Consider the following 22154-nt stretch of genomic DNA (forward strand, 5'->3'; position numbering starts at 1 on the left):
GAGGGGCACTTCATACTCATCAAAGGTAAAATCTCCCAAGAGGAACTCTCAATTCTGAATATCTATGCTCCAAATACAAGGGCAGCCACATTCATTAAAGAAACTTTAGTAAAGCTCAAAGCACACATTGCACCTCACACAATAATAGTGGGAGACTTCAATACACCACTTTCATCAATGGACAGATCATGGAAACAGACACTTAACAGGGACACAGTGAAACTAACAGAGGTTATGAAACAAATGGATCTGACAGATATCTACAGAACATTTTATCCTAAAACAAAAGGATATACCTTCTTCTCAGCACCTCATGGTACCTTCTCCAAAATTGACCACATAATTGATCACAAAACAAGCCTCAACAGATTCAAAAATATTGAAATAGTCCCATGCATCCTATCAGATCACCATGAACTAAGGCTGATTTCAATAACAAAATAAATAATAGAAAGCCAACATTCACGTGGAAACTAAACAACACTCTTCTCAATGATAACTTGGGCAAGGAAAGAATAAAGAAAGAAATTAAGGATTTTTTGGAGTTTAATGAAAATGAAGCCACAACATACCCAAACTTATGGGACACAATAAAAGCATTTCTAAGAGGAAAACTCATAGCTCTGAGTGCCTCCAAAAAGAAACTAGAGAGAGCACACATTAGTAGCCTGACAACAAACCTAAAAGCTCTAGAACAAAAGGAAGCAAATTCACCCAAGAGGAGTAGAAGGCAGGAAATAATCAAACTCAGGGGTGAAATCAACCAAGTGGAAACAAGAAGAACTATTCAAAGAATCAACCAATCGAGGAGCTGGTTCTTTGAGAAAATCAACAAGATAGATAAACCCTAAGCCAGACTCACTAGAGGGCACAGGGAAAGTATTCTAATTAACAAAATCAGAAATGAAAAGGGAGACATAACAACAGATCCTGAAGAAATCCAAAACACCATGAGATCCTTCTACAAAAGGCTATACTCAACAAAACTGGAGAACCTGGATGAAATGGACAAGTTTCTAGACAGATGCCAGATACCAAAGTTAAATCAAGATCAGGTTAATGATCTAAACTGTCCCATATCCCCTAAAGAAATAGAAGCAGTCATTAATAGTCTCCCAACCAAAATGAGCCCAGGACCAGATGGGTTTAGTGCAGAGTTCTATCAGACCTTCAAAGAAGATCTAATCCCAGTTCTTCACAAACTATTCCACAAAATAGAAAAAGAAGGTATTCTACCCAACTCATTCTATGAAGCCACAATTACTCTGATACCTAAGCCACTAAAAGACCCAACAAAGATAGAGAACTTCAGACCAATTTCCCTTATGAATATCGATGCAAAAATCCTCAATAAAGTTCTTGCTAACCAAATCCAAGAACACATCAAAACAATCATCCATCCTGGCCAAGTAGGTTTCATCCCAGGGATGCAAGGATGGTTCAATATACGGAAATCCATCAACATAATCCAGTATATAAACAAACTCAAAGACAAAAACCATATGATCATCTCGTTAGATGCTGAGAAAGCATTTGACAAAATCCAGCACCCATTCATGATAAAAGTTTTGGAAAGATCAGGAATTCGAGGCCCATACCTAAACATGATAAAAGCAATGTACAGCAAACCAGTAGCCAACATCAAAGTAAATGGAGAGAAGCTGGAAGCAATCCCACTAAAATCAGGGACTAGACAAGGCTGTCCACTCTCTCCCTACCTATTCAACATAGTACTTGAAGTCCTAGCCAGAGCAATTCGACAACAAAAGGAGATCAAGGGGATACAAATTGGAAAGGAAGAAGTCAAAATATCACTTTTTGCAGATGATATGATAGTATATATAAGTGACCCTAAAAATTCCACCAGAGAACTTCTAAGCCTGATAAACAGCTTCAATCAAGTAGCTGGATTTAAAATTAACTCAAACAAGTCAATGGCCTTTCTGTACACAAAGGATAAACAGGCTGAGAAAGAAATTAGGGAAACAACACCCTTCTCAATAGTTACAAATAATATAAAATACCTTGTCGTGACTCTAACTAAGGAAGTGAAAGATCTGTATGATAAGAACTTCAAGTCTCTGAAGAAAGAAATTAAAGAAGATCTCAGAAGATAGAAAGATCTCCCATGCTCATGGAATGGCAGGATCAATATAGTAAAAATGGCTTTCTTGCCAAAAGCAAACTACAGATTCAATGCAATCCCCATCAAAATTCCAACTCAATTCTTCAACGAATTAGAAAGGGAAATCTGCAAATTCATCTGGAATAACAAAAAACATAGGATAGCAAAAACTCTTCTCAAGGATAAAAGAACCTCTGGTGGAATCACCATTCCTGACCTAAAGTTTTACTACAGAGAAATTGTGATAAAAACTTCATGGTACTGGTATAGCTACAGACAAGTAGACCAATGGAATAGAATTGAAGACCCAGAAATGAACACACACACCTATGGTCACTTGATCTTTGACAAGGGAGCAAAAACCATCCAGTGACTTAATTAGGCCACTGGTAGTCATGATGGGCACCCAGGCAGTGGACCCACAATAATCCCGTCATTGGGTCACCTTGCTGCCAATAGGCAGTGTGCATCTGGCTCATGGTACCACAAGATCCCGTCATTGGTAACTCCACAGCTTATGGCCCTCTGCCACTATAAGGTCACTGTCATTTCCACAGCTTATGGAACCAAGAAGGCTCTGTTTCTGCAGCAAGGGTGGAAAACTGAAGGCCAATGGCTGCCCTCTCTGCACCATCAGAAGAGAGGTCTTTGGCTGAGTCTCGGATGTCTAGTGGATGGTAGTGGACTAAAATTGTTTGCTTAAGGCAGAATCAATCTGTAACTTAACAAAACTGGTTAATCTGTTAAAAGCCTAAAGGCAAAATGACAAAAGCAACAGAATGCCTACGAAGGGTCCCAAAAGGCTGGGAAGCAAGGTGGAGAGCCAGGGTTTCATTACACACATCAAACAGGGGTGAGGGGGGAAGCATCTGGGGTCCCAAAAGACAGAGACCAACACCAGATATTTGGCCAAGAGTCAGCCCTTCTTTAGACTCCAGATGTCATCTCAGAAAGGAAGTATCATTGGTGGCAATCACCTCTCCAAAAAGGGCTATTCCTTCATAAAAAGGAGGCTGGGAAGAATAATAAATCTAACAATCCCTAGCAAGGGTAGAATTGGTCTCATGAATGGCTTGTAGTGAGGCATTAACCATGGTAACAATAAGTTCTGCCGAGGAGGAAGGTCCTGCAGGGAGTGTGGGTTGAAAGAAGGTAATAGGGACATCAGTATAGTCTTGAAGCCAGGTGCGAAGTCTTTACACTCCTAGGGCAAGGGCTTTCACACCCAAGTCATGGTTCTAACTAGGGAGTTCCGCTCTAGCTGACCATCTCACAAATAATGCAATACTCTAAAACCACAGCCGATCTACTTCCTAAACCATTGTAAATTCCTGTATATGAGAGTGACTTGGCTTTTATTCTAAGTGATAGTATGGGGGAACTTTCTACTAATAAGTGATGTAGTCTGCCCTACATAACCATAATAAGAATTCTAAACTTACGTTGTTAAGCTTGCCCTGAGATTTCTAACTCTATGTAGTAGATAGTAAAGCCTGATTTCTTTCACTATCTCTCTTACAATACTAGAGGCAATTCTGAATGTCACTGAATAGGCAATATTCTTCTAATATCTGAAATTTCTGCCTTTGTAACCTTAATATTTGTTATATCCTGCCCTATTGCTGAGACATTAACCTTTGCCTCCAATTTTTTATCTATAGTAAGTTGCTCTGACAAAGCTATGGAAATATTCTTATGCATATCATTAACAAAAGGAGCAGTATGCAGCTGCTGATCTAAAGCTGTGGTAGATAATGAAGTTAAAATTGCAATTAAAGCAGTATATCCTAGAATTGTTCATTTGACCTTTTCCAAGTTTGCATTCCCGGATTTTTAAACGAAGGATCATTTCCTAACTCTATCAGGCAGCAAAACATAAGCAGGTCTCTTTAACAGAATCATAACAGCAGATTCCTTATCTAAATTAGGATCTACACAATTAGTTAATTTACAAGAATAACAATGAATGTGAAAAGACTTGTCAAGATTGGTGATCTTAACTCTTAAAATTATCTAACAGTATAGCCTATAAGTAAGATACATAAGCTTTCACAGCTATAGGGGAGTTGGCCTGAATGGCCAAAAACAGTGTCTCTGATGAAATCTTGTCAAATACACTGTAGCAGTCCCTCTGCCTCACGAGTCATCATTTTTAGTTGTCCCCAAGTTGCCCTTCTTGCTGTAGCCCATGGTGGCTATAGGAAGTTTCTTCATCATGTTTGCAAGTGGCTGCTCTCCCTGATTCCTCTTTCTCTGTGCACTCAATACAGCTTTCTTGTCACCACTGTCAGGGCACTCAGGAACTCACAGGTCAGCCTGTCACACAAATCATTCTGGAAGCTAGCATGCTTCTGCAGCATTCTGTGGAAAAAACAGAGACACCTATCTCTCCCCCATATTAACTTTCTGTTTAGGATCATGCCATGTGCCAATAAGTGGACCCATTTCATCTCACCTAGACATAATTATGTCTAGCTTTAAGATACTATAAGGCATTTATTTTTGACATCCAAATTTCAAAACTCTTAAAAATAAAAGTATGATTTAAATAATGTGTACAGGGGTATAATTTCTCCCCCCCCCTTTTTTTTTTAAAGAAGATAGAGTTTTTAAAGTTCCACAATACCTTGCATTTGAGAATTATTGTTGACAAAACATCTCAAATACTTGACTGTTATAGTCAGTTTTAATATATCATGGGCAGTGACTAATTACACTTTCAATTGCTTCTCTTGAAGAGTGGTTGTAACTAGAATGCTTGAAAAGCTATTAATAGTCACATGTGCGTAATTTATTTATTTATTAATCAGAAATAAGAGCATTCATTTGTAGCAATTGATTAAGTATAGGTCCTCAAGAATTAACACCATTATGTGGAAACAGGTAGGAACTGAGGACACCAAGAGCAAATTTTTTACAATTTGACATGCACATTCTCCAAAAATACCAAAATATTATCTCAAACCATTACTCTTTTGACTATATAAATAACGAGATAATATAGCCAATCCTTCTTATGTAACACCTGTAGTCTGCCTGAGATATAAATCTAGTGTGGCATTGCTTTAACAGTTCTTGTCCAGGCAATCCAGAACAATTTATTAAATGTCCAAAGACAGTCTTCTTAAAAGAACAACATTTTTACTTATGAGTAGTATATGCATAAGCAATTGCAAATTTGAGAACTAATAGCATTTGAGGGATGAACAATTTTAAGCAATTGTAGGCTCTGAGATATAATATTGACTATTAATATACAAATTAAAGTTTTTTTCAACATTTTAAAACACCATCTACAGCACACAATTTAATTTTCTGTGCTGAAACAGGAGAAAACTCAAAAGAATAAGTGTGTGATCCAATTCACATATACTTTTCTCCCATAGAAAGGCTGTTTTTAAACACAGTAAATGGGATGCATGCATGCATGAATTTATAGAAGATACAGAAGCATGCATTAAAAACAATTTTTAACTTATCTTTAGGATAATGATTATCAATATTATTTAAAGTGATGGTATGCAACAGGCCAAATATTAATATTCTGTAATAACCAAACTAATGGCTGTTTGGAACAATGAACAGACACTTAGTCAGGTTCTTAAGACACAATTTTTGTTATAGTTTTTCTAAAATATATGAATTTACCTTACAATTCTTTATTAGCACCACAGTGGCCTTAATAGGGTGTTAAAAACTTTACTTTGAGGTGAAGAAGGATGATTTTACAACAATGTTTTCTCTTGCCAAAGATTTGCTGTGGGCACATAAATAAAATGGGCAGGTAATATTTAATTACCATTGATTATAATTGATAACAATTAATCACAGAAGTTTTCTCTGCTTTCTGTGAAACCTTTTTGTTTCTCACCAGTAATTTTGAATCTCACTAGATAGCACCTAACAAAGGTTTAAGTTGCTTTAAGGTCTCAAGGTGAGGTCTTAGCCAATTAACATCTCCTGGAAGCTCCTGAAAATAAAATTTTGAAGCAAATCAATTTTTCCTTCTTAGATTTTCTGTATCACAATTCTCTAGTATAGCTAAAACCCCAAGTATTAAAAAGATATTGCCTTCGAATCTTAAGGAATTTTCCCTGAAGGCAGGGAGAGGTGAGGTTCCAAGAATTTCCCTAGTCACAGTTTGTGAAACAAAAGAAATGCCACACAAGCCTCACTGAGGCTGCTCAGAGCTGAGCTCCATGTTGACCCAAATGCAAACATTTCTCAATCTGAGCAGTCTGCCAGAGTCCTGGCCCAAAGATTATCCCTATTTTGAAGTATCTTTAAAGACCTGTTTTCATTGGATTGCTCATGCCACATGTTGTTTAAAATGACTCCAACCCCGAGTTAACAATTTTAAGCTAACTTTCTGTTACAAGCAAATGGCTGTCTGCCCCTTTAAGAGCTGCTTGTGTAGATAATCAGCCTCTAGCAGAGCTTGGTCCCTTTAAGAGCAGCTGTTTACAATCGGCTCCTAGCAGGGCTCTCCAGCCACACTAGCACTTCTCTAGATTTTCACATAGCTCTAAACACATACACAAAACACATAAAACAGAAACCAACAGATCCAGACACATGCGACCCTTTCTCGTCCTCCACAAGCAGGCAAAAGAGTTAGAAGGGTAAGCTTCCATTTCATAAACAAAACTTGGTCCCTCTGACTGATCTCTGGAAACTACCAGGCGATCCTGGCTCTCCCTACTTCCCAGGGCATCCCCCGGGGTGGCAGTCTATGGTGACCATAGTCCTCCAGGCCTTAAGGACAGCTGCAAATACCAAACTCGAGTTTCAGAAAACCCCATCATCTACAAACACCAGAGAAACCAAACTCAGGTGGATCCAAACTCAGACTGAGCCATGCTTCAGAAACAAAGGACAAGACACAGACAAACAAACAAACAAACACAACAAACACATGTCACCGATGGCACGCAAACATTCTAGAGGGGATCCCCTTGCCTCAAAGTTTGTTCTCAGGTATGAGGGGTGTTCGCTCTTCCCTGCCAATGCAACAAATGAAAGACCCAGGACGTGAGGGCTCACTCCCCCACATTCTGACTCCTGAGAGGCAACACCCAAAATCAATCACGAGAAACCGTCTTGCTGCAAACTGCAAGAGGAATTTTTATTTCTTTCAAGAGCACTCTCAGGCCCACAGTCATACACCATGCAAGGCTAGAGGACCGTGGCCAATAACTAAAGGTCTGAGTCCGCACTGCATCCGGTCCTTCTTTATTTACAACATCATTAAGATCACGTCCTACCTTTGCCTTTTTTTTTTTTTTTTAACGGTGTATCTCTGCCCCATCAATTATAAACCAGGGGCAATCTTGATCTATCAAAATAAAAAAGTTTATCAAATCTTTTTTCTTAACTCGAACTCCCCTTTCCCTGAGCGAAGCTTTTAGGTCTCTAATGAAGACCACTTCCTTCAACAGTTTAGTTCCCATTTCTTAGCGGAGAGGAATTATTCAACGAAGATGGCTTCTACAATGAGCAGTAGGAGCGCTCCTCAAATGGCTTATTCTTCTAGTCATGATGAACTTCTCTTGGAGCTAGTCTCCATGGTCTCCACTGGGCAAAGATCCATGCCTCAAGCCCTACATCTGGGCGCCACTTGTCTCGTCCAGCAGGACTTAGTTATTCCGTGGGTTGAGGAGGACCGAGGCCTGTAAGAGAAATGGGTGGAGAAAGGGAAGCGAGACCAAGCAAAGAGTTGTCAAGTTCTGTTTAATGGAGGCTAAGAGCCTGGTTATAAGCACACTGTGAGAGAAAATAGGGAGGGGTCGAGGGGGTATAATAAAATACAGAGAAAAGGATGAACATCTGGGGTGGATGCTGATTGCAGGCTTCTTGCAGTTTATCTTGGAATGTCGGCCCTAAAACAGTCCCGGGAAACCTTCAAACATTCTGCAGTTTATCTTGGAGTGCCATAAACAGTCCCGGGCACCAAATGGAGACATGGAGGAAGAAGTGAAGCTAGTTTTATCTAAGCAGTTCTAGGCACCAAGTGGATACATGAAGGAGGGAGTGAAACTGGCAGTCCCAGATGCCAGGTGGAGACAAAGAAGGAGGGGGGTGACATAATTCCCACCAAAGGGTCAGCTGGATCTTCAGGGTGAGAGTTGTTGGGGGTCTAGTTTCCCACAGTTTGGTCTCTCACAAAAACTGAATCTAAGAACACATCAGAACGATCATCCATCATGATCAATAGGCTTCATCCCAGGGATGCAGGGATGCTTTAATATACAGAAATCCATCAATGTAATCCATTTTATAAACAAACTCAAAGAAACAAACCACATGATCATCTCCTTAGATGCTGAGAAAGCATTTGACAAAATCCAACACCCATTCATGATAAAAGTCTTGGAAAGATCAGGAATTCAAGGCACGTACCTAAACATAATAAAATACACCAAACCAGTAGCCAACATCAATCTAAATGGAGAGAAACTTGAAGCAATCCCACTTAAATCAGGGACTATACAAGGCTGCACACTTTCTCCCTACCTATTCAATATAGTACTTGAAGTCCTAGCCAGAGCAATTAGACAAAAGGAGATCAAGGGGGATACAAATTGGAAAGGAAGAAGTCGAAATATTACTATTCGCAGATAATATGATAGTATATATAAGTGACCCCAAAAATTCCACCAGAAAACTCCTAATCCTGATAAACAGCTTTAGTTAGAAAACTGGATATGATATTAACTCAAACAAATCAATGGCCTTTCTCTACACAAAGGATAAACAGGCTGAGAAAGAAATTAGGGAAACAATACCCTTCATAATAGTCACAAATAATATAAAATACCTGGGTGTGACTCTAACTAAGGAAGTGAAAGATCTGTATGATAAGAACTTCAAGTCTCTGAAGAAAGAAATCAAGGAAGGTCTTAGAAGATGGAAAGATCTCCCATGCTCATTGATTGGCAGGATTAATATAGTCAAAATTACTATCTTGCCGAAAGCAATCTACAGATTCAATGCAATTCCCATCAAAATTCCAACTCAATTCTTCACTGAGTTAGAAAGGGCAATTTGCAAATTCATCTAGAAAAGCAACAAAACCTAGGATAGCAAAAACTCTTCTCAACGATAAAAGAACCTCTGGTGGAATCAGCATGCCTGACCTCAAGCTGTACTACAGAGCAATTGTGATAAAAACTGCATAGTATTGGTACAGCAACAGACAAGTAGATCAATGGAATAGAATTGAAGACCCAAAAATGAACCCATACATCTATGGTTACTTGATCTATGACAGGAGCTAAAATCATTCAGTGGAAAGAAGACAGCATCTTCAACAAATGGTGCTGACTCAACTGGCGGTTAACATGTAGAAGCATGCAAATTGAACCATTCTTATCTCCTTGTACAGAGCTCAAGTCTAAGTGAATCAAGGAACTCCACCTAAAACCACAGACACTAAAACTTACAGAGGAGAAAGTGGGGGAAAGCCTGGCAGATATGGGCACAGGGGAAATATTCCTGATCAGAACAGCATGGCTTGTGCTGTAAGATCAAGAATCAACAAATGGGACTTGGACTTCATAAAATTGCAAAGCTTCTGTAAGGCAAAAGATACTGTAAATAAGACAAAAAAACCAACAGATTGGGAAAGGATCTTTACCCATCCTAAATCTGATAGGGGTCTAATATCCAATATATACAAAGAACTCAAGAAGCTGGACTCCAGAAAATCAAATAACCCCATTAAAAAATGGGGTAATGAGCTAAACAAATTCTCAACTGAGGAATACTGAATGGCTGAGAAGCTCCTGAAAAAATGTTCAAACTCTGTCTTAGACAGGGTTCTATTCCTGGACAAAACATCATGATCATGACCACGAAGCAAGTTGGGGAGAGGAAAGGGTTTATTTGGTTTACACTTCCACATTGTTGTTTATCACCAAGGAAATCAGGACTGGAACACAAGCAGGTCAGGAAGCAGGAGCTGAGGCAGAGGCCATGGAGGGATGTTCTTTACTGGCTTGCTTCCTATGGCTTGCTCAGCCTGCTCTCTTATAGAACTCAAGACTACCAGCCCAGAGATGGTACCACTCACAAGGGGCTCTCCCGCTTGATCACTAATTGAGAAAATGCCTTACAGCTGGATCTCATGGAGGCACTTCCCCAACTGAAGCTCCTTTCTTTGTGATAACTCAAGCCTGTGTCAAGTTGACACTCAATACCAGCCAGGACAATATCCTTAAACATCAGGGAAATGCAAATCAAAACAACCCTGAGATGCCACACCCACTCCAGTAGTGGCCACTGTGACAGGCCCAAAAACCTGGATGTAGTCCCGTGGCAAAAAGTTCACGGAAACTTAGTCTCCTGGAACCCTGTCATTCTGTAATCACAAATGCTCCAAATCTGTCCTTGCTTTAGTCGGTGAACGGATCTGTGTGCTTTCCCTCAGTATTGTTTTATTATAAGAGCCTCTAAGGATTGATTTTGACATATAGCTAAGTTATATTAGCCTCCACCAGTGTTCCAATGTCCTAGGCAGTCCTTGAGTGGACCCTGGGCTTGGAATTCAGTAAGAATGTTACTTATTCAGTAACATTCAGAATTACCTCTAGTATTGTAAGAGACAGTGAAAGAAATCAGGCATTATAATTTACTTGAATAGAGCTAGTAATCTCAGGACTAGTCTACATATTAAATACTTAGAGCAATAGCCAAGTTACTCCCATATGCAAGAATTTACCATGACCTAGGAAAACGGAGGGTTGTGGTCTAAGAAGGAACTGGAGTAAATACTTAGAACTATGGATAGCTGAGTTACCCCCATACACAGGATTTACAATGGCCTAGGGGGAAGGTGGACTATACAATAGACTAGAATTGGAACTATGGCAAGGGGACGAAGCCCTTGACCCTGACTTCTAAGATTAAGCTGACCTTAGGTGGGGCTGCTTTTGATCCCTGTTGTTAACATTGATTTTTATCCCAGTTGGTTCCTGTTAGCTTTTAGTACACATTCCTCTGTTATGTTGTAAAAGTAATTTTGCATCAGATAACTTCAATGTACCTTGGATGGTATTTATGTATCACTTACCTTCTTTGTTTTCTGTAATATATAAGACTGATGCTCACTTTGACAAATTACATTCAGATACCGCATTCCCTTGTGTCCCTGTCTTTTTGTCACATTTTCTGACTCCTGCCCACCTGTAACTGGAACCCTGATTTCTCCTGAGGATTAAAGGGTGCCAAATGAGGCGAGTCTATGGCACTGAGATAACATCTCATACCAGTCAGAATGGCTAAGATCAAAAATTCAGGTGACAGCAGATGCTGTCGAGGATGTGAAGAAAGAGGAACTCTCCTCCATTGCTGGTGGGATTGCAAGCTGGTACAACCACTCTGGAAATCAGTCTGGCGGTTCCTCAGAAAATTGGATATAGTACTATCAGAAGATACAGCAATACCACTCTTGGGCATATACTGAGAAGATGTTCCAACTTGTAACAAGGACTCATGCTCCACTATGTTCATAGAAGCCTTATTTATGATAGCCAGAAGCTGGAAAGAATGCAGATGTCTCTCAACAGAGGAATGGATACAGAAAATGTGGTACATTTACACAATGGAGTACTAATCAGCTATTAAAAATAATAAATTTATGAAATTCTTAGGCAAATGGATGGACCTGGAGGGCATCATCCTGAGTGAGGTAACCCAATCACAAAAGAACACACATAATATGCACTCACTGATAAGTGGATATTAGCTCAGAAACCTAGAATACCCAAGATACAATTTGCAAACATGAAACTCAAGAAGAAGGAAGACCAAAGTGTGGATACTTCGTTCCTTCTTAGATTGGGGAACAAAATACCCATGGAAGGAGTTACAGAGGCAAAGTTCATTGCAGATACAGAAGGAAGCACCATCCAGAGACTGCCCCACTTGGGGATCCATCCCATGAACCACCACCAAACCCAGACACTATTGCACATGCCAGTAAGATTTTGCTTACAGGACCCTGATATAGCTGTCTCTTGTGAGTCTATGCCAGTGCCAGGCAAATACAGAAGTGGATGCTTACAGTCATCTATTGGTTGGAACACAGGGCCCTCAATAAAGGAGCTAGACAAAGTACCCAAGGAGCTAAAGGGTCTGCAACCCTATAAGAGGAACAATATGAACTAACCAGTACCCCCCAGAGCTTGTGTCTCTAGTTGCATATGCAGCAGAGGATGGCATAGTCAGCCATCAGTGGAGGAGAGGCCCTTGGTTTTGTGAAGATCATATGCCCCAGGACAGGGGAATGCCAGGGCCAGTTAGTGGGTGTGGGTGGGTTGGGGAGCAGGTCGGGGGGAGGGTATAGGGGACTTTCAGGATAACAGTTGAAATGTAAATGAAGAAAATATCTAATTAAAAAAGAATGACCAAATAAAAGGTTTGAGTAGCTCAAATTAAAGAGGAAGAAGAAGGAGGAGGAGGAGGAGGAGGAGGAGGGGAAGAAGAAGAAGAAGAAGAAGAAGAAGAAGAAGAAGAAGAAGAAGAAGAAGAAGAAGAAGAAGAAGAAGAAGAAGGAGAAGGAGAAGGAGAAGGAGAAGAAGGAGAAGAAGGAGAAGAAGGAGAAGAAGGAGAAGAAGGAGAAGAAGGAGAAGAAGGAGAAGGAGGAGGAGGAGGAGGAGGAGGAGGAGGAGGAGAAGGAGAAGGAGAAGGAGAAGGAGAAGGAGGAGGAGGAGAAGGAGAAGGAGAAGGAGAAGGAGAAGGAGAAGGAGAAGGAGAAGGAGAAGGAGAAGGAGAAGGAGAAGGAGAAGGAGAAGGAGAAGGAGAAGGAGAAGGAGAAGGAGAAGGAGAAGGAGAAGGAGAAGAAGAAGAAGGGGGGTAGTCTTTGTGCAGACATGGCTATGGTTAATGTGATTGATGAATAGGTCATTTGATTCTTAAAGCCATGGGTATTACAGGTTGAACAAATTAATTTTAAAATTTAGGATCTGAAATAATCAAAAATTCTAAATGTTCTGAGCAGTGATGTGGTACTAGAAGTGGTACTAGTATTTTATGCAGGTACCATAAAATACTATATAAGTTTACCTTTAGGATACACACACACACACACACACACACACACACACACACACACACAAAGAGAAATAAATGTAGATTTGATTTGGGCTCTATACCTAAGGTATGAACACATACATGCCCAATAAATAGTCAAAAGTCAAAGATACCCTGACCTTAAGCATTTGGGTAAGGGATATTAAAAACTGTGAAATCTCAGTTTCATAGATGAGCAGATGTACACAGAGAAAGAGATAAGCAAATATGCCCACAGAAATAGATAAGCACAAGATTATCCTCAGTAAAAAAGTGGCCAGCTGAGCTAGGCTTTAACCCAAAGTGTTGGCTGTAAAAGTAGGCCTGACCACTACAAATCCCTTCTTTTCCAACAACACATCTGCAGCTGTGCTGAAGGGTGTAAATGGAGAACATAGAGGCTACAATGGACCAATCCAACCAGAGAGGCTCACAGGCATTTACAGGAGCACTCAGCTCCTGAGGAGATGCTGTGGACAGATGTACAATCAGTCCTGCCCTCTGGTGTTTTCTACTGGATAAAAGAAGTAGGGACATTTTGAGAGCATTTTCTATGTGCAGAGCTGTCCTTGGCAAAACAGTTGCAGATACCTTCTTGTCACAGAGGCTCCTTTCTTAAGTGGTCTCCCTGCTATGGGAACGGTGCTTTCAAACTGCAGTTTAAAAGTCATCATCTACATAGATAGGGCACAAGGACTTGTTTTGGCATGTTCTTTAGTAGCTCTCAAGCTCCTTGTCTATAATAGGTTCACAGAAAACAGGTTCTCCTCTTCTGGAGGAGAGGCTGAGAGAATGCAATTCACTAGAGTCAAGGAAGACACTAAGGAACTAATAATCTGAAAGACACATGCAAATCTGTGGCCAGGTTACTGTCAGCTGGGATGCACAGGATAAATTCACAGAGCCTTAGAAAGCCAGGCAAGAGCTGGAGAAAACTGGTGATGAACACACACTTCTGTGGACTTTTTCAAATTCAAGTCAAATTTTTATTTTGATTGGCTTGTGGTTTTAAGAATTGAAAAATCACTGATAACAATACCATATGAAAGGCACTTATGGGTTAGACAATATTAGGAATATATATATATATATACATATATATATATATATATATATATTACTCAGTGTCAACATTTAGTCAGATCAAAAACTAAAGACCTTTGGTTTTTCTCAAAAACAAAACAAGCAAACAAACACCAGCATGGTCTCTTATTGTGAGGACACAAGTATCAGGAATGGGATGGTAGTATTGGTAGACAGATCCTAGGCCTTAAGCACCAGGAGTAGACTTGTTCTTATCTACAGTCACCCAGCATGTAACAAAGTATTTCTCCCTGAACCATTTGACTCCAATGACCTCAGTGACAGCTTTGCCAGTTCTGCTGGGACAAGAGGCAGTAACATGCATGAGAGACCACAGATTTGTATCATCTCTTGCATGGATTTATTCTGGCCCACTTAGCAGGGTATGGAAATAGGACATCTGCTAATCTGCCTGGGACATCAAGGAAAGCAGAACTAAATTCTTGACCTGACAATCTTTTGTCTTGGAGGCTTTCTGTGGGCTCAAGGAACGCAGAAGGAGCAGGCAGCTAAGAAGAGTTTTAAGTGCTCTGGTGTGTACCTGCTCAGGCTTCTGTGAGGTAGAACATTGTCAGCTGTCTCCTGAGTGCTGGATTCTCATTTAACACACGTTTAATGGGAAACTCAGGGTTTTCTCACATTCTTCAGTTTCAAATAAAGTTCAAACTACATGTAATTTGCAGTTTTAGAAACATTGTGTGGTACGTTGTCCCAGCAAATTACTCAGAAGCAGGATTGCCTTTAAGGATTATAACTTTGACTTTTTTTTTCTTATAAAAAACAACATTTAATTGGGGCTGGTTTACAGGTTCAGAAGTTCAGTCCATTCTCATCAAGGTGGGAGCATGGCAGTAACCAGACAGGCATGGCACAGGCAGAGCTGAGCTGAGAGTTCTACATCTTCATCCAAAGGCTGCTAGTGGAAGACTGACTTCCAGGCAACTAGGGTGAGGATCTTATGTCCACATCCACAGTGACACACTTACTCCAACCAGGTTACACCTATTCCAACAAGGCCACACCTCCAAATGATGCCACTCCCTGGTCCAAGAATAAACAAACCATCACATTTCACTCCCCGGCTCCCATAGACTTGTTCAAAGACATGAGTATATGGGGAGGAGGGCACACTTAAACATAGCATAATGGAAAATGCATTTAGTCCAACTTTCAAAGTCCTCATAGTATATAGAAGTCTCAACAATGTTAAAAGTCCAAAGTTAAAGGTCTCTTCTGAGATTCATCCAATCACTTAACTGTAATCCCCAAAGAAAGACAGGAAGCCAACTGGACAAATTCCAAACTCCTGCATCTCCATGGCTGATGTCAAAGCAGTTTTCAGATCTCCACTCCTTTTTCATCTTTGTTGACCGCAACAAACTATTTTCTCCTGGGCTGGTTCCACTCCCTGTTAGCAGATTTCCTCAGCATGTATTCCATGACTCTGGCACCTTTAACATCTTTGAGTCTCCAAGGCAATTTCTATGTTACAGCTTCTTGTTACCGTGTCTGGGATTCCACTTGATCTTTTGGACTCCTCCTAAGGGCTGGCATCACTTCCCCAGCTCTGCCCTCTGTAGCACTCTAAGCTCAGGTTGATCCACTCCACTATGGCTGCTGTTCTTGGTGATAATCCCATGGTACTGACATCTCCAATACACTGGGGTGTTCCACTCAAACTAAACTTCATCAATAGCCTCTCATAGGCTCTATTCATGGTGCCAAGCCTCAAATCCTTTGCATGACCCTGAAAGATCCTGACAGAATGTAAAAGGTCACAGAAGCCTTGAAATTGGCAAAATAGATTTCATTGTTAGCAGAACTAGCTTCACTGATTTAGAAAAATAGAGGTTCACAATGCTCTGGCCACTTCTTGAACCCATGTGTCTGCCAATGTTTTGACTGTTCCTTGAACCCATGTGTGTGCCCACTGATGAAGCCCATTGCCAGGTGTTTGTAATATTGGTTGCTGGGGAAGAGTCAGAAAATCTCCCCAGCAACCACAGCTGGCCAACCCAGCGTTGCTACACCTGTACCAGACTCTTTCCTTGTACCCCTCCCATACCCATTTCTTGAGAATAGACATTGTTTAGATCTGGAAATCTCCTACTCCCACCTCCTCCATTCCCCCCTGAGGGCCTATAAAAACTGGAACCCCTTTCCCCTCGAGGTCAACTCCTCTATCCCTGCATGGGATATGAGTCATCCCCGAGCTCTGGCTTTCCCTGAATAAAGCCTCATGTGGTTTGCATCAAGTATGGTCTCGCCTGAGTTCTCGGGGGTCTGCTATTATCCTGAGGCCTGAGCGAGGGGCTCCTCTTGGGAGTCTTTCAACCCCTTCAGTCCTGGGCCATCAACTACAGCTGAGGATACACTTTCTCCAATGGCCTTTCATGACCTCTCACAGTGCCAAGTCTCAGCTGTTCTTCATGACACCTTCATGCCTTCAAAACCAGTATGACCTGGGTGATTCTTACACATTACCAACTCCAGCTGCAGCACGAGGTACAGCCTTGGCTATCTCTGGAACACAGCTTCTTTGTGCGCCCAGAAAACACTTCCAAGATTTCACCTCAGTGATGCTGGTCTCTTCATAATCACTGATAATTTCTTAGCTCCAGCTAACCAGCATCAATTGTTCCAGTAGTTCCTTCCATTCTTAACTCTAGAGCCAGAGCCACATGGCTGAAGCTGCCGAGTTCTGCTACTTGCAGGAATTAAACTTAGAATACCCAAGATACAATTTGCAAAACACATGAAACTCAAGAACAAAGACCAAAGTGTGGACACTTCGCCCCTTCTTAGAATTGGGAACAAAACACCCATGGAAGGAGTTACAAAGTTTGGAGCTGAGACGAAAGGATGTACCATCCAGAGACTGCCCCACCAGGGGGTCCATCCCATAATCAGCCACCAAATGCAGACACTATTGCATACGCCAGCAAGATTTTGCTGAAAGGACCCTGATATAGCTGTCTCTTGTGAGGCTATGCCAATGCCTGGCAAACACAGAAGTGGATGCTCACAGTCAGCTATTGGATGGAACACAGGGCCCCCAATGGGGGAGCTAGAGAAAGTACCCAAGGAGCTGAAGGGGGTCTGCAACCCTATAGGTGGAACAACAATATGAACTAACCAGTACCCCCAGAGCTCGTGTCTCTAACCTCATTTGTAGCAGAAGATGGCCTAGTTGGCCATCATTGGGAAGAGAGGCCCCCTGGTCTTGCAAACTTTATATGCTCCAGTACAGTACACCAGGGCCAAGAAGTGGGAGTGGGTGCGTAGGGGAGCAGGCAGGTGTGTGTGGGGGGGGGAGGGTATAGGGGACTTTTGGGATAGCATTTGAAATGTAAATGAAGTAAATACCTAATAAAATGTGGGAAAGAGCAACAACAAACCAAACCAACCAACCAACCAACCAAACAAAAAAACATGACTGGCTTGTACTATTACCTTATCACTGGCTTTCTGTTTTCCAAATCCTTCACTGCTTAAGCTTGGCTATCCTGGGTCTTGCTCTGTAGATTGGCCTTGAATGATCAGCATGCCTATCTCCTGGGATTAAAGGTGTGTACCACCTTGCCTAGATCTAAATTTAGCTGGGTAGGATCTTGCCTCAAGGTCCCACTCCCTCAATTTGTTATCTCCTAGAACAAAGGATTTTGCTCCATTTCACTTCCTGGTACTCCTTTAATACTCAAACCATGTATTTTATATTTTTTCCTTTCTAAGCTTGCTATGCTTGTTCAAACTTCTCTTTATGAGACTTAACCAGAGAACAAAGTCTCTGCTGGTTGTTTTGAAACTTCCTTTGTCAATGCAATTAATCTGAGTCTCTTCACCTTAGCCTCAGGCCGACTTTTCAGACAACGGCAAAAAGAAGCCACATTCTTCACCAAAATACCACAAAAACAGTCTTTGTGCCACATTCTGAAATTCTTCTGCTTTGAAATCTCTTGGGCCAGGTGAACACAGTTCCAATCACTCCCAGCAACAAAATCTTCCATATTCCTATTAAGATGACCCATTAAGCTCTATTTAAAGCATTCCACTGCTTTCCAAATCCAAAGTCCCAAAATCCACATTCTTTCAAATAAAAGCATGGTCAGGCCTATGACAGCAATACCCCAGTTCCGGTACCAACTTCTGTCTTAGGGTTTTACTGCTGTAAACAGACACCATGACCAAGGCAAGTCTTATAAAAAACAACATTTAATTGGGGCTGGCTTACAGGTTCAGAGGTTCAGTCCATTATCATCAAGGTGGGAGCATGGCAGTATCCAGGCAGGCATGGCACAGGGAGAGCTGAGCTGAGAGTTCTATGTCTTCATCCAAAGGCTGCTAGTGGAAGACTGACCAACTTTTACTTTTCTAATTTGCATTAGTGTACATCCTAATGAGATAAAAATATCTTTTACCCACCGCATGCATATGGAAGTCATAACCATGAATATTTGTGTTTTCGGGTTTTGAGTGGCTTCATTTTAACTGCCATGACTTTAATTCTATTGTTTCAGGCAATTTGAATGCATGGAATTGGCTAGAATGAAAATGCATCCTCTGCATCCTTGCCAACAATCAGCAAATAGAGCACAACAGGCTATGATTAATGTGAGCTTGCACAGAAATGCAAGCTGACATGTGTCTAATTGTTTAGCAACAAACAGAACCCAATGGAGTGCTCTGGAAATAACCTTTCTTCACAGAAGCCAAATCAAATATTACATTCTGGCCCTGCAGACTACAGACATCTAACAGTCCACAGATATTGTAGAATAACTGTGCTGTTCCAATATACAAAGCATGAAAAGAGAGTCCATTGATCTGGAGCGGTCGTGAAGTCTATGCTGTTGCTAGCTTTGCCGGTGCATAGGAATGTGATATTCATATGTTCATGTGGACTGAACAATCTCCATAGAAAAGACAGGCTAAGCAGTTACTAGAGTCTGAGTCTTATAAGTTGTATACCTGATTTTATTAGTGCATCACTTGGCTTTATTCTTTTTCCATATATATATATATACACATATATATATATATTTATAGACTTCACACCATGCTATATTTTTGTTTTAAATGGAAGCAAATATAGTTCCACAACTATAACTATTTCTTTTTACATTTTCTACATTGAAAACATAGGATAAGTTATGATATTATTTTGAAATAAAGTTAAACATTAATTTATATAATTTTAACAATTCTAGAACTTCTATACTGAGCACATGTTGAGCCTCCAGCATGGCAGTTGCAAATGAACTATGTAAAATTATATATAATTTGATCATATAATAGATTATTTAAAAAGCTTATATTATTTAGAAAAAGTATAGTCTGGTAATTATAACTACATACATAAAAATACTAGTGTAGGTAACTCTGGAAAAAGCTCCCCGACCCCCAAATATCTGATGCAGGCTAATGCCTTTCAGTAAGCCATAGCAGCTGCCCAGTCTCCTGAGATCTCCGGGTCTCTGTTTCAGATGTGGTAAGGAGGGTCACTGGATTCTGGCCTATCCAAATCCTCAGAAGCCATCACCTCCATACCCAGTGTCCTCTGGACATTCATAGGACCTTGACTGTCCCACTGTCTTTCATGGCATAAGAATATCAAACCCAAATCACCGTCTAGCCAACCTGTTAGGTGTGCCCATGAGTGACTGAGGAGCCTGGACTCCCTTGGTCATCTGTCATCTCTGACAGGGGGCCTCGGGTAGTCATTACAGTATCAGTGCTGTTTAGCTCCATCCTTCTGGACACCGGCAGAACTTTTTTGTTCCTGATGGTGAGTGAGACCCACCTCTCCTTCTCTCTATTTTTCAAAGTAGGAGGACAGCCTTACCAGCCTCACTAAACTCTACCACCATATAGTATTTTAAGGGGTGGTCCCCTTACCCATTCATTCTTAGTGGTACCAACCTTTCCCATCCCCTTGCTGGCAAGGGACCTCCTAACTAAAGTGGGAGCCTCCATTTCTTTTGCTCCCTACATCTGCTTGACTCAAAGTTTGTCAGCCATCCCATCTCTTTCTCCTCCTCCTCCTCCAAACCACAGTCTGACACACCCTTTCCCTTACTTTCTTTCCCTTGCTGGATCCCCGGGTATGAGAAACTCAAACCCCTCTGTAGCTAAGTATCATAACCCTCTAATCCAACTACAAACCACTTTCCCATCCAGGGAAAAAGGTGAGATGTAGTAGCTTGCCCACCTGATTCTAATTGTTTGGAAAGTTTTGTCTGTTTTCTGTTTGCAGGTAGGACTGTTTTCCTGTAAGTTTCATTGTTAACATGGGAGACAAGATGGAAATCAGTCAGCCTCAGTTGAATATATGAATGATGGTGGCCACCATGTTTAATTTCTGACTGGTCTTTGAGTGTATGAGCTCTCTGTGTTCTGTGTTTATTGGTTTGACTTTACTTTCTCTGACACTGCTAGCTGCCAGCTACCACTGTTGACACTGCTTGCTAGGCTACTTTGATGGCTAGTATTCAGAATTTATCTCTGGGCTCTATTGTCGCTGGATTTAGTTTATAAAAGATAAGATTTTTAAAACAATGCTTGTTTAATAAGGTATTAAAGCTACACCTCCATGAATTCATATACAAGAAGTTACCTCTGGCCACAGACAAATTTCTTTCTTTTTTTAAAAAATATTTATTTATTACATGTAAGTACACTGTGCACTGTAGCTGTCTTCAAACACTGCAAAAGATCTTGTTACGAATGGTTGTGAGCCATGGTATTGCTGGGATTTGAACTCAGAACCTTTAGAAGAGCAGTCAGTGCTCTGAACCACTGAGACATCTCTCCAGCCCCAACAAATTTCTTATACGCAAATCAAAGAAGTTAACCTTTGGGTCACCGATTAGTGTCTTCTCTCCTTAGCAACTGTCCTACCTGCTAACATACAAAGATCACCAAACACCACTTCCTTGGTAGAGGATGCACACTTACCTTTCAGCCATGCCTATATCTCAACAAGTTAAACTGACTCAAGTTGCAGGTTTAGCTCTCTCTCTCTCTCTCTCTTTTATTAATTATTTACATTCCATATTTTATCCCCCCCCCATTCACCCTCCTACTGTTTCACATCCCATACCTTCTCTCCAGCCACCTGTCTCCACATGGATGTCCCCACTCCCAACCCAACCTGAACTCTAAGGGGCCTCCAGTCTCTTGAGGTTTAGATGCATCATCTCGGAATAAACACAGAACCAGCAGTCCTCTACTGTATGGGGGAGCTCATATTAGCTGGTGTATTTTGCCTGATTGGTGCTCCAGTGTTTGAAAGATCTCAGGGGTTCAGATTAATTAAGACTGCTGGTCCTCCTATAGGATCACCCTTCTCAGGTTCTTTCACCCTTCCCTAATTCAACAATAGGGGTTGGGTGCAAATATCTGCATCTGATTATTTCTGTTGCTTGTTGGGTCTTTCAGAGGGCACTCATGATAGGTCCCTTTTTGTGAGCCTCAGTAATAGTGTCAGGCCTTGGGACCTCCCCTTGAGCTGGATCCCACTTTGGGCCTGTTTCTGGACCTTCTTTTCCTCAGGCATCTCTCTATTTCCATCCCTGTAATTCCTTCAGACAGGAAGTTAAGGATCAGAGTTGTGACTGTAGGATGGCAACCCCATCCCTCACTTTGATGTCCTGTCTTCCTGCCGAGGTGGGCTCTATAAGTTCCCTCTCCCCACTCTTTTTTTTTTTTTTTTTTTTTTTTTTGGTTTTTCGAGACAGGGTTTCTCTTTATAGCCCTGGCTGTCCTGGAACTCACTTTGTAGACCAGGCTGGCCTCGAACTCAGAAATCCGCCTGCCTCTGCCTCCCAAGTGCTGGGATTAAAGGCGTGCGCCACCACGCCTGGCTTATAATTTTGGA

The sequence above is a fragment of the Mus musculus genome, chromosome 9 (genome assembly GCF_000001635.26).
Source record: "Mus musculus strain C57BL/6J chromosome 9, GRCm38.p6 C57BL/6J".
Taxonomy (NCBI): Eukaryota; Metazoa; Chordata; class Mammalia; order Rodentia; family Muridae; genus Mus; species Mus musculus.